The sequence below is a fragment of the Phyllobates terribilis genome, unplaced genomic scaffold, assembly GCF_046119375.1.
Source record: "Phyllobates terribilis strain yellow unplaced genomic scaffold, ASM4611937v1 Scaffold_40__1_contigs__length_11209783, whole genome shotgun sequence".
NCBI lineage: Eukaryota > Metazoa > Chordata > Amphibia > Anura > Dendrobatidae > Phyllobates > Phyllobates terribilis.
In genome coordinates this window covers 7999543-8014699 of record NW_027362800.1, presented here as the reverse complement: position 1 = coordinate 8014699, position 15157 = coordinate 7999543, and the positions used below count along the sequence as shown (strand labels likewise).

The following is a 15157-nucleotide window of genomic DNA, read 5'->3' as shown; positions in this document are numbered from 1 at the left end:
TATGTACTACCTAATGGATATGAAGAAGCTTGGAAAGAAAAGAGCCCTGAGTATATGGAACTATCACCTATGGAAGATGTTATTTTAAAGCTCTGAAGAAAAGATAAAGACTACGATATTTTAAATATAAACGCAAAATCTGTTCTTATCAGTTTAATATCTGATACGTCCCCTATCTGGGGACCATATATTAAATGGATTTTTAGAACAGGGAGATGGAAAAAGAGCTTGCTCTGTCCACTCCACGCATTGACCTGGTATTGCAGTATCTCCAGGACCGGTGCACCCCTTCTTTAATGCAGTTTCTAAAATCAGAAAGAATTGAATTCAATGCTTTTTGTTCATTTTGCTTGTTTGTCGGATTTTGGGATGGACTCTTTGGCTTTGCTTTTCTTCTCCTCATGGGATTTTTCATGTTAAAAGTTGCAGAAGCCAGATGACAAGCTCATTTTGGTTCAACTTCAGCAACTGTGCATTGCATTGCCATGTAATGTAATGTAATGCAATGCTATCTATCTAGCTCTCCCTCTATACTTCCTTTTGGATAAACAGACATATTAGGCAAGCATTTTGGAGCTTTCACCTAAATAACTACAGGTGGTGAGATAAGCTGCACAATATAATTGACCTTTCAGTATATTGTTGCACACACACCATCTATTTAGCAAATGCCCTTGTTATCAACAGCAGCCTTTTAAACTCACCTGAGCTAACAGGTATGTGAGCTGGTTACTCTGCTGCGCTTAAAATTTCTTTTTTGGTTTGCTACAATGCCTTTTCTGAAACGTTGTCTCCCTCTGCTGGAACACTGACTTCTTTCATTTAATGCCTGCAGACTATAAAAGAGAAACCAACCCAAAAAGTTTGGTTGATTAGTCTGTGGCATTCTTTTAAACTGTTGCTTATGGCGGTCTCTGTGAGCTTCTCAGTGACATTTAGGCATCCAGGTATCCCGACTGCAGTAGACGGAATGTGGCAATGGAACGCTGGCTGCGCGTGTCATAATAGGCTCTGAGCCTTTATATACCTGCGCACAGCAGCAGCCACCTTCAGTCTGCTGCTGGACAGCCAGCAGCAGCAGCAGCAGGAGAGGTAATTAATCAGCAACCCTCCTGCTAAGGGTAGACAGCTGCTCGTTCCACCCCCCCCCCCCGCCTTAATTGGTTCTCCTCCCTTCCAACGGTGTTGAGGCGGGTGGGAACAGCCGGGGGTTGAGGGTACTGTGCTAAAAGAGGTGGAGTTATGCAGATCTAAAACGCGTGGATTGCAGCAGCAGCAAGCCGAAAAGTGCAGGCATGTGAGGGATCTAGAGGTTGACAGCATGTCTTCTTAACGGGAGTCCAGGTGGCCATCTCCACAAATGGACTTTTCAGAATCCTTGGGTGGCACCGTAGTCGGAAACCAATTCTGGTTATCGCTTCTCGGCCTTTTGGCTAAGATCAAGTGTAGTATCTGTTCTTATCAGTTTAATATCTGATACGTCCCCTATCTGGGGACCATATATTAAATGGATTTTTAGAACAGGGAGATGGAAAAAGAGCTTGCTCTGTCCACTCCACGCATTGACCTGGTATTGCAGTATCTCCAGGACCGGTGCACCCCTTCTTTAATGCAGTTTCTAAAATCAGAAAGAATTGAATTCAATGCTTTTTGTTCATTTTGCTTGTTTGTCGGATTTTGGGATGGACTCTTTGGCTTTGCTTTTCTTCTCCTCATTGGATTTTTCATGTTAAAAGTTGCAGAAGCCAGATGACAAGCTCATTTTGGTTCAACTTCAGCAACTGTGCATTGCATTGCCATGTAATGTAATGTAATGCAATGCTATCTATCTAGCTCTCCCTCTATACTTCCTTTTGGATAAACAGACATATTAGGCAAGCATTTTGGAGCTTTCACCTAAATAACTACAGGTGGTGAGATAAGCTGCACAATATAATTGACCTTTCAGTATATTGTTGCACACACACCATCTATTTAGCAAATGCCCTTGTTATCAACAGCAGCCTTTTAAACTCACCTGAGCTAACAGGTATGTGAGCTGGTTACTCTGCTGCGCTTAAAATTTCTTTTTTGGTTTGCTACAATGCCTTTTCTGAAACGTTGTCTCCCTCTGCTGGAACACTGACTTCTTTCATTTAATGCCTGCAGACTATAAAAGAGAAACCAACCCAAAAAGTTTGGTTGATTAGTCTGTGGCATTCTTTTAAACTGTTGCTTATGGCGGTCTCTGTGAACTTCTCAGTGACATTCAGCCATCCAGGTATCCCGCCTGCAGTAGACGGAATGTGGCAATGGAACGCTGGCTGCGCGTGTCATAATAGGCTCTGAGCCTTTATATACCTGCGCACAGCAGCAGCCACCTTCAGTCTGCTGCTGGACAGCCAGCAGCAGCAGCAGCAGGAGAGGTAATTAATCAGCAACCCTCCTGCTAAGGGTAGACAAATGCTCGTTCCACCCCCCCCCCCCCCCGCCTTAATTGGTTCTCCTCCCTTCCAACGGTGTTGAGGCGGGTGGGAACAGCCGGGGGTTGAGGGTACTGTGCTAAAAGAGGTGGAGTTATGCAGATCTAAAACGCGTGGATTGCAGCAGCAGCAAGCCGAAAAGTGCAGGCATGTGAGGGATCTAGAGGTTGACAGCATGTCTTCTTAACGGGAGTCCAGGTGGCCATCTCCACAAATGGACTTTTCAGAATCCTTGGGTGGCACCGTAGTCGGAAACCAATTCTGGTTATCGCTTCTCGGCCTTTTGGCTAAGATCAAGTGTAGTATCTGTTCTTATCAGTTTAATATCTGATACGTCCCCTATCTGGGGACCATATATTAAATGGATTTTTAGAACAGGGAGATGGAAAAAGAGCTTGCTCTGTCCACTCCACGCATTGACCTGGTATTGCAGTATCTCCAGGACCGGTGCACCCCTTCTTTAATGCAGTTTCTAAAATCAGAAAGAATTGAATTCAATGCTTTTTGTTCATTTTGCTTGTTTGTCGGATTTTGGGATGGACTCTTTGGCTTTGCTTTTCTTCTCCTCATTGGATTTTTCATGTTAAAAGTTGCAGAAGCCAGATGACAAGCTCATTTTGGTTCAACTTCAGCAACTGTGCATTGCATTGCCATGTAATGTAATGTAATGCAATGCTATCTATCTAGCTCTCCCTCTATACTTCCTTTTGGATAAACAGACATATTAGGCAAGCATTTTGGAGCTTTCACCTAAATAACTACAGGTGGTGAGATAAGCTGCACAATATAATTGACCTTTCAGTATATTGTTGCACACACACCATCTATTTAGCAAATGCCCTTGTTATCAACAGCAGCCTTTTAAACTCACCTGAGCTAACAGGTATGTGAGCTGGTTACTCTGCTGCGCTTAAAATTTCTTTTTTGGTTTGCTACAATGCCTTTTCTGAAACGTTGTCTCCCTCTGCTGGAACACTGACTTCTTTCATTTAATGCCTGCAGACTATAAAAGAGAAACCAACCCAAAAAGTTTGGTTGATTAGTCTGTGGCATTCTTTTAAACTGTTGCTTATGGCGGTCTCTGTGAGCTTCTCAGTGACATTCAGCCATCCAGGTATCCCGCCTGCAGTAGACGGAATGTGGCAATGGAACGCTGGCTGCGCGTGTCATAATAGGCTCTGAGCCTTTATATACCTGCGCACAGCAGCAGCCACCTTCAGTCTGCTGCTGGACAGCCAGCAGCAGCAGCAGCAGGAGAGGTAATTAATCAGCAACCCTCCTGCTAAGGGTAGACAGCTGCTCGTTCCACCCCCCCCCCCGCCTTAATTGGTTCTCCTCCCTTCCAACGGTGTTGAGGCGGGTGGGAACAGCCGGGGTTGAGGGTACTGTGCTAAAAGAGGTGGAGTTATGCAGATCTAAAACGCGTGGATTGCAGCAGCAGCAAGCCGAAAAGTGCAGGCATGTGAGGGATCTAGAGGTTGACAGCATGTCTTCTTAACGGGAGTCCAGGTGGCCATCTCCACAAATGGACTTTTCAGAATCCTTGGGTGGCACCGTAGTCGGAAACCAATTCTGGTTATCGCTTCTCGGCCTTTTGGCTAAGATCAAGTGTAGTATCTGTTCTTATCAGTTTAATATCTGATACGTCCCCTATCTGGGGACCATATATTAAATGGATTTTTAGAACAGGGAGATGGAAAAAAGCTTGCTCTGTCCACTCCACGCATTGACCTGGTATTGCAGTATCTCCAGGACCGGTGCACCCCTTCTTTAATGCAGTTTCTAAAATCAGAAAGAATTGAATTCAATGCTTTTTGTTCATTTTGCTTGTTTGTCGGATTTTGGGATGGACTCTTTGGCTTTGCTTTTCTTCTCCTCATTGGATTTTTCATGTTAAAAGTTGCAGAAGCCAGATGACAAGCTCATTTTGGTTCAACTTCAGCAACTGTGCATTGCATTGCCATGTAATGTAATGTAATGCAATGCTATCTATCTAGCTCTCCCTCTATACTTCCTTTTGGATAAACAGACATATTAGGCAAGCATTTTGGAGCTTTCACCTAAATAACTACAGGTGGTGAGATAAGCTGCACAATATAATTGACCTTTCAGTATATTGTTGCACACACACCATCTATTTAGCAAATGCCCTTGTTATCAACAGCAGCCTTTTAAACTCACCTGAGCTAACAGGTATGTGAGCTGGTTACTCTGCTGCGCTTAAAATTTCTTTTTTGGTTTGCTACAATGCCTTTTCTGAAACGTTGTCTCCCTCTGCTGGAACACTGACTTCTTTCATTTAATGCCTGCAGACTATAAAAGAGAAACCAACCCAAAAAGTTTGGTTGATTAGTCTGTGGCATTCTTTTAAACTGTTGCTTATGGCGGTCTCTGTGAGCTTCTCAGTGACATTCAGCCATCCAGGTATCCCGCCTGCAGTAGACGGAATGTGGCAATGGAACGCTGGCTGCGCGTGTCATAATAGGCTCTGAGCCTTTATATACCTGCGCACAGCAGCAGCCACCTTCAGTCTGCTGCTGGACAGCCAGCAGCAGCAGCAGCAGGAGAGGTAATTAATCAGCAACCCTCCTGCTAAGGGTAGACAGCTGCTCGTTCCACCCCCCCCCCGCCTTAATTGGTTCTCCTCCCTTCCAACGGTGTTGAGGCGGGTGGGAACAGCCGGGGGTTGAGGGTACTGTGCTAAAAGAGGTGGAGTTATGCAGATCTAAAACGCGTGGATTGCAGCAGCAGCAAGCCGAAAAGTGCAGGCATGTGAGGGATCTAGAGGTTGACAGCATGTCTTCTTAACGGGAGTCCAGGTGGCCATCTCCACAAATGGACTTTTCAGAATCCTTGGGTGGCACCGTAGTCGGAAACCAATTCTGGTTATCGCTTCTCGGCCTTTTGGCTAAGATCAAGTGTAGTATCTTTTGAAAAGGCAGTTTTGTCCTTGGGCTGCCCTAGTAAGTTGATGCATATTACACACTGGTTTGGTGCACTTGTTAGTACGCCAGGTGGCTCTTAGAGTTATCTGATGGAAAACATGGCCCTCCAGGATCGAAGTCACTAGGCTGGGTAAGTGTGAGGGCTTTGGAGCAATGTGCCTCAGGAGTAGGCGCCCTGGTGGGAGTCCAAGCTTACTGGGACTGGGAACCCCAGAAAGACTTGGCTTCGTAGCACGCCGCACCTTTGCCAATCATACTTTCTGAGCAACCCCCCCTATTCCTGGCCTCCGGGCTAGGAAGGGGAATTTTTATAAACCCGGTCGGAGGTCCGGTCAGCTTTGGGCTGAGAAACCAACACAGGCTCCAGCTCCACTAGGGTGGCAGCCTAGATGGAAGCTGGGAGCACGAAAACAGCTCTTCTCCGGCTTCGGCTAGGGAGAGCATCGGAGATCCCTGACCCTCGCTGTGGCCTTCTGGCTCGGAGGGATGGGGATGGTTTATTGGGGATCCTCTCCTCGGGGAAGGGTCCACATGAATCCTCGCCTCGTGCGCTGTTTTGGTGTGACTTCGGTCACATTTTTCAGTGCCTTGGATGCAGCTTCAATCAAAAAAATCTGTTCTTATCAGTTTAATATCTGATACGTCCCCTATCTGGGGACCATATATTAAATGGATTTTTAGAACAGGGAGATGGAAAAAGAGCTTGCTCTGTCCACTCCACGCATTGACCTGGTATTGCAGTATCTCCAGGACCGGTGCACCCCTTCTTTAATGCAGTTTCTAAAATCAGAAAGAATTGAATTCAATGCTTTTTGTTCATTTTGCTTGTTTGTCGGATTTTGGGATGGACTCTTTGGCTTTGCTTTTCTTCTCCTCATTGGATTTTTCATGTTAAAAGTTGCAGAAGCCAGATGACAAGCTCATTTTGGTTCAACTTCAGCAACTGTGCATTGCATTGCCATGTAATGTAATGTAATGCAATGCTATCTATCTAGCTCTCCCTCTATACTTCCTTTTGGATAAACAGACATATTAGGCAAGCATTTTGGAGCTTTCACCTAAATAACTACAGGTGGTGAGATAAGCTGCACAATATAATTGACCTTTCAGTATATTGTTGCACACACACCATCTATTTAGCAAATGCCCTTTGTTATCAACAGCAGCCTTTTAAACTCACCTGAGCTAACAGGTATGTGAGCTGGTTACTCTGCTGCGCTTAAAATTTCTTTTTTGGTTTGCTACAATGCCTTTTCTGAAACGTTGTCTCCCTCTGCTGGAACACTGACTTCTTTCATTTAATGCCTGCAGACTATAAAAGAGAAACCAACCCAAAAAGTTTGGTTGATTAGTCTGTGGCATTCTTTTAAACTGTTGCTTATGGCGGTCTCTGTGAGCTTCTCAGTGACATTCAGCCATCCAGGTATCCCGCCTGCAGTAGACGGAATGTGGCAATGGAACGCTGGCTGCGCGTGCCATAATAGGCTCTGAGCCTTTATATACCTGCGCACAGCAGCAGCCACCTTCAGTCTGCTGCTGGACAGCCAGCAGCAGCAGCAGCAGGAGAGTTAATTAATCAGCAACCCTCCTGCTAAGGGTAGACAGCTGCTCGTTCCACCCCCCCCCGCCTTAATTGGTTCTCCTCCCTTCCAACGGTGTTGAGGCGGGTGGGAACAGCCGGGGGTTGAGGGTACTGTGCTAAAAGAGGTGGAGTTATGCAGATCTAAAACGCGTGGATTGCAGCAGCAGCAAGCCGAAAAGTGCAGGCATGTGAGGGATCTAGAGGTTGACAGCATGTCTTCTTAACGGGAGTCCAGGTGGCCATCTCCACAAATGGACTTTTCAGAATCCTTGGGTGGCACCGTAGTCGGAAACCAATTCTGGTTATCGCTTCTCGGCCTTTTGGCTAAGATCAAGTGTAATATCTGTTCTTATCAGTTTAATATCTGATACGTCCCCTATCTGGGGACCATATATTAAATGGATTTTTAGAACAGGGAGATGGAAAAAGAGCTTGCTCTGTCCACTCCACGCATTGACCTGGTATTGCAGTATCTCCAGGACCGGTGCACCCCTTCTTTAATGCAGTTTCTAAAATCAGAAAGAATTGAATTCAATGCTTTTTGTTCATTTTGCTTGTTTGTCGGATTTTGGGATGGACTCTTTGGCTTTGCTTTTCTTCTCCTCATTGGATTTTTCATGTTAAAAGTTGCAGAAGCCAGATGACAAGCTCATTTTGGTTCAACTTCAGCAACTGTGCATTGCATTGCCATGTAATGTAATGTAATGCAATGCTATCTATCTAGCTCTCCCTCTATACTTCCTTTTGGATAAACAGACATATTAGGCAAGCATTTTGAAGCTTTCACCTAAATAACTACAGGTGGTGAGATAAGCTGCACAATATAATTGACCTTTCAGTATATTGTTGCACACACACCATCTATTTAGCAAATGCCCTTGTTATCAACAGCAGCCTTTTAAACTCACCTGAGCTAACAGGTATGTGAGCTGGTTACTCTGCTGCGCTTAAAATTTCTTTTTTGGTTTGCTACAATGCCTTTTCTGAAACGTTGTCTCCCTCTGCTGGAACACTGACTTCTTTCATTTAATGCCTGCAGACTATAAAAGAGAAACCAACCCAAAAAGTTTGGTTGATTAGTCTGTGGCATTCTTTTAAACTGTTGCTTATGGCGGTCTCTGTGAGCTTCTCAGTGACATTCAGCCATCCAGGTATCCCGCCTGCAGTAGACGGAATGTGGCAATGGAACGCTGGCTGCGCGTGTCATAATAGGCTCTGAGCCTTTATATACCTGCGCACAGCAGCAGCCACCTTCAGTCTGCTGCTGGACAGCCAGCAGCAGCAGCAGGAGAGGTAATTAATCAGCAACCCTCCTGCTAAGGGTAGACAGCTGCTCGTTCCACCCCCCCCCCGCCTTAATTGGTTCTCCTCCCTTCCAACGGTGTTGAGGCGGGTGGGAACAGCCGGGGGTTGAGGGTACTGTGCTAAAAGAGGTGGAGTTATGCAGATCTAAAACGCGTGGATTGCAGCAGCAGCAAGCCGAAAAGTGCAGGCATGTGAGGGATCTAGAGGTTGACAGCATGTCTTCTTAACGGGAGTCCAGGTGGCCATCTCCACAAATGGACTTTTCAGAATCCTTGGGTGGCACCGTAGTCGGAAACCAATTCTGGTTATCGCTTCTCGGCCTTTTGGCTAAGATCAAGTGTAGTATCTGTTCTTATCAGTTTAATATCTGATACGTCCCCTATCTGGGGACCATATATTAAATGGATTTTTAGAACAGGGAGATGGAAAAAGAGCTTGCTCTGTCCACTCCACGCATTGACCTGGTATTGCAGTATCTCCAGGACCGGTGCACCCCTTCTTTAATGCAGTTTCTAAAATCAGAAAGAATTGAATTCAATGCTTTTTGTTCATTTTGCTTGTTTGTCGGATTTTGGGATGGACTCTTTGGCTTTGCTTTTCTTCTCCTCATTGGATTTTTCATGTTAAAAGTTGCAGAAGCCAGATGACAAGCTCATTTTGGTTCAACTTCAGCAACTGTGCATTGCATTGCCATGTAATGTAATGTAATGCAATGCTATCTATCTAGCTCTCCCTCTATACTTCCTTTTGGATAAACAGACATATTAGGCAAGCATTTTGGAGCTTTCACCTAAATAGCTACAGGTGGTGAGATAAGCTGCACAATATAATTGACCTTTCAGTATATTGTTGCACACACACCATCTATTTAGCAAATGCCCTTGTTATCAACAGCAGCCTTTTAAACTCACCTGAGCTAACAGGTATGTGAGCTGGTTACTCTGCTGCGCTTAAAATTTCTTTTTTGGTTTGCTACAATGCCTTTTCTGAAACGTTGTCTCCCTCTGCTGGAACACTGACTTCTTTCATTTAATGCCTGCAGACTATAAAAGAGAAACCAACCCAAAAAGTTTGGTTGATTAGTCTGTGGCATTCTTTTAAACTGTTGCTTATGGCGGTCTCTGTGAGCTTCTCAGTGACATTCAGCCATCCAGGTATCCCGCCTGCAGTAGACGGAATGTGGCAATGGAACGCTGGCTGCGCGTGTCATAATAGGCTCTGAGCCTTTATATACCTGCGCAGAGCAGCAGCCACCTTCAGTCTGCTGCTGGACAGCCAGCAGCAGCAGCAGCAGGAGAGGTAATTAATCAGCAACCCTCCTGCTAAGGGTAGACAGCTGCTCGTTCCACCCCCCCCCCCGCCTTAATTGGTTCTCCTCCCTTCCAACGGTGTTGAGGCGGGTGGGAACAGCCGGGGGTTGAGGGTACTGTGCTAAAAGAGGTGGAGTTATGCAGATCTAAAACGCGTGGATTGCAGCAGCAGCAAGCCGAAAAGTGCAGGCATGTGAGGGATCTAGAGGTTGACAGCATGTCTTCTTAACGGGAGTCCAGGTGGCCATCTCCACAAATGGACTTTTCAGAATCCTTGGGTGGCACCGTAGTCGGAAACCAATTCTGGTTATCGCTTCTCGGCCTTTTGGCTAAGATCAAGTGTAGTATCTGTTCTTATCAGTTTAATATCTGATACGTCCCCTATCTGGGGACCATATATTAAATGGATTTTTAGAACAGGGAGATGGAAAAAGAGCTTGCTCTGTCCACTCCACGCATTGACCTGGTATTGCAGTATCTCCAGGACCGGTGCACCCCTTCTTTAATGCAGTTTCTAAAATCAGAAAGAATTGAATTCAATGCTTTTTGTTCATTTTGCTTGTTTGTCGGATTTTGGGATGGACTCTTTGGCTTTGCTTTTCTTCTCCTCATTGGATTTTTCATGTTAAAAGTTGCAGAAGCCAGATGACAAGCTCATTTTGGTTCAACTTCAGCAACTGTGCATTGCATTGCCATGTAATGTAATGCAATGCTATCTATCTAGCTCTCCCTCTATACTTCCTTTTGGATAAACAGACATATTAGGCAAGCATTTTGGAGCTTTCACCTAAATAACTACAGGTGGTGAGATAAGCTGCACAATATAATTGACCTTTCAGTATATTGTTGCACACACACCATCTATTTAGCAAATGCCCTTGTTATCAACAGCAGCCTTTTAAACTCACCTGAGCTAACAGGTATGTGAGCTGGTTACTCTGCTGCGCTTAAAATTTCTTTTTTGGTTTGCTACAATGCCTTTTCTGAAACGTTGTCTCCCTCTGCTGGAACACTGACTTCTTTCATTTAATGCCTGCAGACTATAAAAGAGAAACCAACCCAAAAAGTTTGGTTGATTAGTCTGTGGCATTCTTTTAAACTGTTGCTTATGGCGGTCTCTGTGAGCTTCTCAGTGACATTCAGCCATCCAGGTATCCCGCCTGCAGTAGACGGAATGTGGCAATGGAATGCTGGCTGCGCGTGTCATAATAGGCTCTGAGCCTTTATATACCTGCGCACAGCAGCAGCCACCTTCAGTCTGCTGCTGGACAGCCAGCAGCAGCAGCAGCAGGAGAGGTAATTAATCAGCAACCCTCCTGCTAAGGGTAGACAGCTGCTCGTTCCACCCCCCCCCCGCCTTAATTGGTTCTCCTCCCTTCCAACGGTGTTGAGGCGGGTGGGAACAGCCGGGGGTTGAGGGTACTGTGCTAAAAGAGGTGGAGTTATGCAGATCTAAAACGCGTGGATTGCAGCAGCAGCAAGCCGAAAAGTGCAGGCATGTGAGGGATCTAGAGGTTGACAGCATGTCTTCTTAACGGGAGTCCAGGTGGCCATCTCCACAAATGGACTTTTCAGAATCCTTGGGTGGCACCGTAGTCAGAAACCAATTCTGGTTATCGCTTCTCGGCCTTTTGGCTAAGATCAAGTGTAGTATCTGTTCTTATCAGTTTAATATCTGATACGTCCCCTATCTGGGGACCATATATTAAATGGATTTTTAGAACAGGGAGATGGAAAAAGAGCTTGCTCTGTCCACTCCACGCATTGACCTGGTATTGCAGTATCTCCAGGACCGGTGCACCCCTTCTTTAATGCAGTTTCTAAAATCAGAAAGAATTGAATTCAATGCTTTTTGTTCATTTTGCTTGTTTGTCGGATTTTGGGATGGACTCTTTGGCTTTGCTTTTCTTCTCCTCATTGGATTTTTCATGTTAAAAGTTGCAGAAGCCAGATGACAAGCTCATTTTGGTTCAACTTCAGCAACTGTGCATTGCATTGCCATGTAATGTAATGTAATGCAATGCTATCTATCTAGCTCTCCCTCTATACTTCCTTTTGGATAAACAGACATATTAGGCAAGCATTTTGGAGCTTTCACCTAAATAACTACAGGTGGTGAGATAAGCTGCACAATATAATTGACCTTTCAGTATATTGTTGCACACACACCATCTATTTAGCAAATGCCCTTGTTATCAACAGCAGCCTTTTAAACTCACCTGAGCTAACAGGTATGTGAGCTGGTTACTCTGCTGCGCTTAAAATTTCTTTTTTGGTTTGCTACAATGCCTTTTCTGAAACGTTGTCTCCCTCTGCTGGAACACTGACTTCTTTCATTTAATGCCTGCAGACTATAAAAGAGAAACCAACCCAAAAAGTTTGGTTGATTAGTCTGTGGCATTCTTTTAAACTGTTGCTTATGACGGTCTCTGTGAGCTTCTCAGTGACATTCAGCCATCCAGGTATCCCGCCTGCAGTAGACGGAATGTGGCAATGGAACGCTGGCTGCGCGTGTCATAATAGGCTCTGAGCCTTTATATACCTGCGCACAGCAGCAGCCACCTTCAGTCTGCTGCTGGACAGCCAGCAGCAGCAGCAGCAGGAGAGGTAATTAATCAGCAACCCTCCTGCTAAGGGTAGACAGCTGCTCGTTCCACCCCCCCCCCCGCCTTAATTGGTTCTCCTCCCTTCCAACGGTGTTGAGGCGGGTGGGAACAGCCGGGGGTTGAGGGTACTGTGCTAAAAGAGGTGGAGTTATGCAGATCTAAAACGCGTGGATTGCAGCAGCAGCAAGCCGAAAAGTGCAGGCATGTGAGGGATCTAGAGGTTGACAGCATGTCTTCTTAACGGGAGTCCAGGTGGCCATCTCCACAAATGGACTTTTCAGAATCCTTGGGTGGCACCGTAGTCAGAAACCAATTCTGGTTATCGCTTCTCGGCCTTTTGGCTAAGATCAAGTGTAGTATCTGTTCTTATCAGTTTAATATCTGATACGTCCCCTATCTGGGGACCATATATTAAATGGATTTTTAGAACAGGGAGATGGAAAAAGAGCTTGCTCTGTCCACTCCACGCATTGACCTGGTATTGCAGTATCTCCAGGACCGGTGCACCCCTTCTTTAATGCAGTTTCTAAAATCAGAAAGAATTGAATTCAATGCTTTTTGTTCATTTTGCTTGTTTGTCGGATTTTGGGATGGACTCTTTGGCTTTGCTTTTCTTCTCCTCATTGGATTTTTCATGTTAAAAGTTGCAGAAGCCAGATGACAAGCTCATTTTGGTTCAACTTCAGCAACTGTGCATTGCATTGCCATGTAATGTAATGTAATGCAATGCTATCTATCTAGCTCTCCCTCTATACTTCCTTTTGGATAAACAGACATATTAGGCAAGCATTTTGGAGCTTTCACCTAAATAACTACAGGTGGTGAGATAAGCTGCACAATATAATTGACCTTTCAGTATATTGTTGCACACACACCATCTATTTAGCAAATGCCCTTGTTATCAACAGCAGCCTTTTAAACTCACCTGAGCTAACAGGTATGTGAGCTGGTTACTCTGCTGCGCTTAAAATTTCTTTTTTGGTTTGCTACAATGCCTTTTCTGAAACGTTGTCTCCCTCTGCTGGAACACTGACTTCTTTCATTTAATGCCTGCAGACTATAAAAGAGAAACCAACCCAAAAAGTTTGGTTGATTAGTCTGTGGCATTCTTTTAAACTGTTGCTTATGGCGGTCTCTGTGAGCTTCTCAGTGACATTCAGCCATCCAGGTATCCCGCCTGCAGTAGACGGAATGTGGCAATGGAACGCTGGCTGCGCGTGTCATAATAGGCTCTGAGCCTTTATATACCTGCGCACAGCAGCAGCCACCTTCAGTCTGCTGCTGGACAGCCAGCAGCAGCAGCAGCAGGAGAGGTAATTAATCAGCAACCCTCCTGCTAAGGGTAGACAGCTGCTCGTTCCACCCCCCCCCGCCTTAATTGGTTCTCCTCCCTTCCAACGGTGTTGAGGCGGGTGGGAACAGCCGGGGGTTGAGGGTACTGTGCTAAAAGAGGTGGAGTTATGCAGATCTAAAACGCGTGGATTGCAGCAGCAGCAAGCCGAAAAGTGCAGGCATGTGAGGGATCTAGAGGTTGACAGCATGTCTTCTTAACGGGAGTCCAGGTGGCCATCTCCACAAATGGACTTTTCAGAATCCTTGGGTGGCACCGTAGTCGGAAACCAATTCTGGTTATCGCTTCTCGGCCTTTTGGCTAAGATCAAGTGTAGTATCTTTTCTTATCAGTTTAATATCTGATACGTCCCCTATCTGGGGACCATATATTAAATGGATTTTTAGAACAGGGAGATGGAAAAAGAGCTTGCTCTGTCCACTCCACGCATTGACCTGGTATTGCAGTATCTCCAGGACCGGTGCACCCCTTCTTTAATGCAGTTTCTAAAATCAGAAAGAATTGAATTCAATGCTTTTTGTTCATTTTGCTTGTTTGTCGGATTTTGGGATGGACTCTTTGGCTTTGCTTTTCTTCTCCTCATTGGATTTTTCATGTTAAAAGTTGCAGAAGCCAGATGACAAGCTCATTTTGGTTCAACTTCAGCAACTGTGCATTGCATTGCCATGTAATGTAATGTAATGCAATGCTATCTATCTAGCTCTCCCTCTATACTTCCTTTTGGATAAACAGACATATTAGGCAAGCATTTTGGAGCTTTCACCTAAATAACTACAGGTGGTGAGATAAGCTGCACAATATAATTGACCTTTCAGTATATTGTTGCACACACACCATCTATTTAGCAAATGCCCTTGTTATCAACAGCAGCCTTTTAAACTCACCTGAGCTAACAGGTATGTGAGCTGGTTACTCTGCTGCGCTTAAAATTTCTTTTTTGGTTTGCTACAATGCCTTTTCTGAAACGTTGTCTCCCTCTGCTGGAACACTGACTTCTTTCATTTAATGCCTGCAGACTATAAAAGAGAAACCAACCCAAAAAGTTTGGTTGATTAGTCTGTGGCATTCTTTTAAACTGTTGCTTATGGCGGTCTCTGTGAGCTTCTCAGTGACATTCAGCCATCCAGGTATCCCGCCTGCAGTAGACGGAATGTGGCAATGGAACGCTGGCTGCGCGTGTCATAATAGGCTCTGAGCCTTTATATACCTGCGCACAGCAGCAGCCACCTTCAGTCTGCTGCTGGACAGCCAGCAGCAGCAGCAGCAGGAGAGGTAATTAATCAGCAACCCTCCTGCTAAGGGTAGACAGCTGCTCGTTCCACCCCCCCCCCCCCCCGCCTTAATTGGTTCTCCTCCCTTCCAACGGTGTTGAGGCGGGTGGGAACAGCCGGGGGTTGAGGGTACTGTGCTAAAAGAGGTGGAGTTATGCAGATCTAAAACGCGTGGATTGCAGCAGCAGCAAGCCGAAAAGTGCAGGCATGTGAGGGATCTAGAGGTTGACAGCATGTCTTCTTAACGGGAGTCCAGGTGGCCATCTCCACAAATGGACTTTTCAGAATCCTTGGGTGGCACCGTAGTCGGAAACCAATTCTGGTT

General features: G+C 45.4%; 10 non-coding genes and 2 pseudogenes across 10 annotated transcripts; all 12 read left to right on the top strand.

Annotated features, from left to right (window-relative positions):
• The first annotated feature begins 115 nt into the window (after positions 1–115).
• Positions 116–291, top strand: LOC141185747 (U2 spliceosomal RNA; annotated as a pseudogene).
• Positions 292–1413: 1122 nt separating this feature from the next.
• On the top strand, positions 1414–1604 carry LOC141189418 (U2 spliceosomal RNA). The gene has a single exon (XR_012263478.1). It is a non-coding gene; the product is annotated as a U2 spliceosomal RNA (small nuclear RNA).
• A 1125-nt stretch (positions 1605–2729) lies between these two features.
• LOC141189416 (U2 spliceosomal RNA) lies at positions 2730–2920 on the top strand. The gene has a single exon (XR_012263476.1). It is a non-coding gene; the product is annotated as a U2 spliceosomal RNA (small nuclear RNA).
• Positions 2921–4040: 1120 nt separating this feature from the next.
• LOC141185384 (U2 spliceosomal RNA) lies at positions 4041–4230 on the top strand. The gene has a single exon (XR_012260052.1). It is a non-coding gene; the product is annotated as a U2 spliceosomal RNA (small nuclear RNA).
• A 1120-nt stretch (positions 4231–5350) lies between these two features.
• Positions 5351–5466, top strand: LOC141186148 (U2 spliceosomal RNA; annotated as a pseudogene).
• Positions 5467–5990: 524 nt separating this feature from the next.
• LOC141185668 (U2 spliceosomal RNA) lies at positions 5991–6173 on the top strand. The gene has a single exon (XR_012260307.1). It is a non-coding gene; the product is annotated as a U2 spliceosomal RNA (small nuclear RNA).
• A 1120-nt stretch (positions 6174–7293) lies between these two features.
• On the top strand, positions 7294–7484 carry LOC141184776 (U2 spliceosomal RNA). The gene has a single exon (XR_012259499.1). It is a non-coding gene; the product is annotated as a U2 spliceosomal RNA (small nuclear RNA).
• Positions 7485–8601: 1117 nt separating this feature from the next.
• Positions 8602–8792, top strand: LOC141189415 (U2 spliceosomal RNA). The gene has a single exon (XR_012263475.1). It is a non-coding gene; the product is annotated as a U2 spliceosomal RNA (small nuclear RNA).
• Positions 8793–9913: 1121 nt separating this feature from the next.
• Positions 9914–10104, top strand: LOC141189414 (U2 spliceosomal RNA). Its single transcript, XR_012263474.1, has one exon. It is a non-coding gene; the product is annotated as a U2 spliceosomal RNA (small nuclear RNA).
• Positions 10105–11219: 1115 nt separating this feature from the next.
• On the top strand, positions 11220–11410 carry LOC141189413 (U2 spliceosomal RNA). The gene has a single exon (XR_012263473.1). It is a non-coding gene; the product is annotated as a U2 spliceosomal RNA (small nuclear RNA).
• Positions 11411–12531: 1121 nt separating this feature from the next.
• Positions 12532–12722, top strand: LOC141189412 (U2 spliceosomal RNA). The gene has a single exon (XR_012263472.1). It is a non-coding gene; the product is annotated as a U2 spliceosomal RNA (small nuclear RNA).
• A 1119-nt stretch (positions 12723–13841) lies between these two features.
• LOC141185248 (U2 spliceosomal RNA) lies at positions 13842–14032 on the top strand. Its single transcript, XR_012259928.1, has one exon. It is a non-coding gene; the product is annotated as a U2 spliceosomal RNA (small nuclear RNA).
• Positions 14033–15157: the final 1125 nt, after the last annotated feature.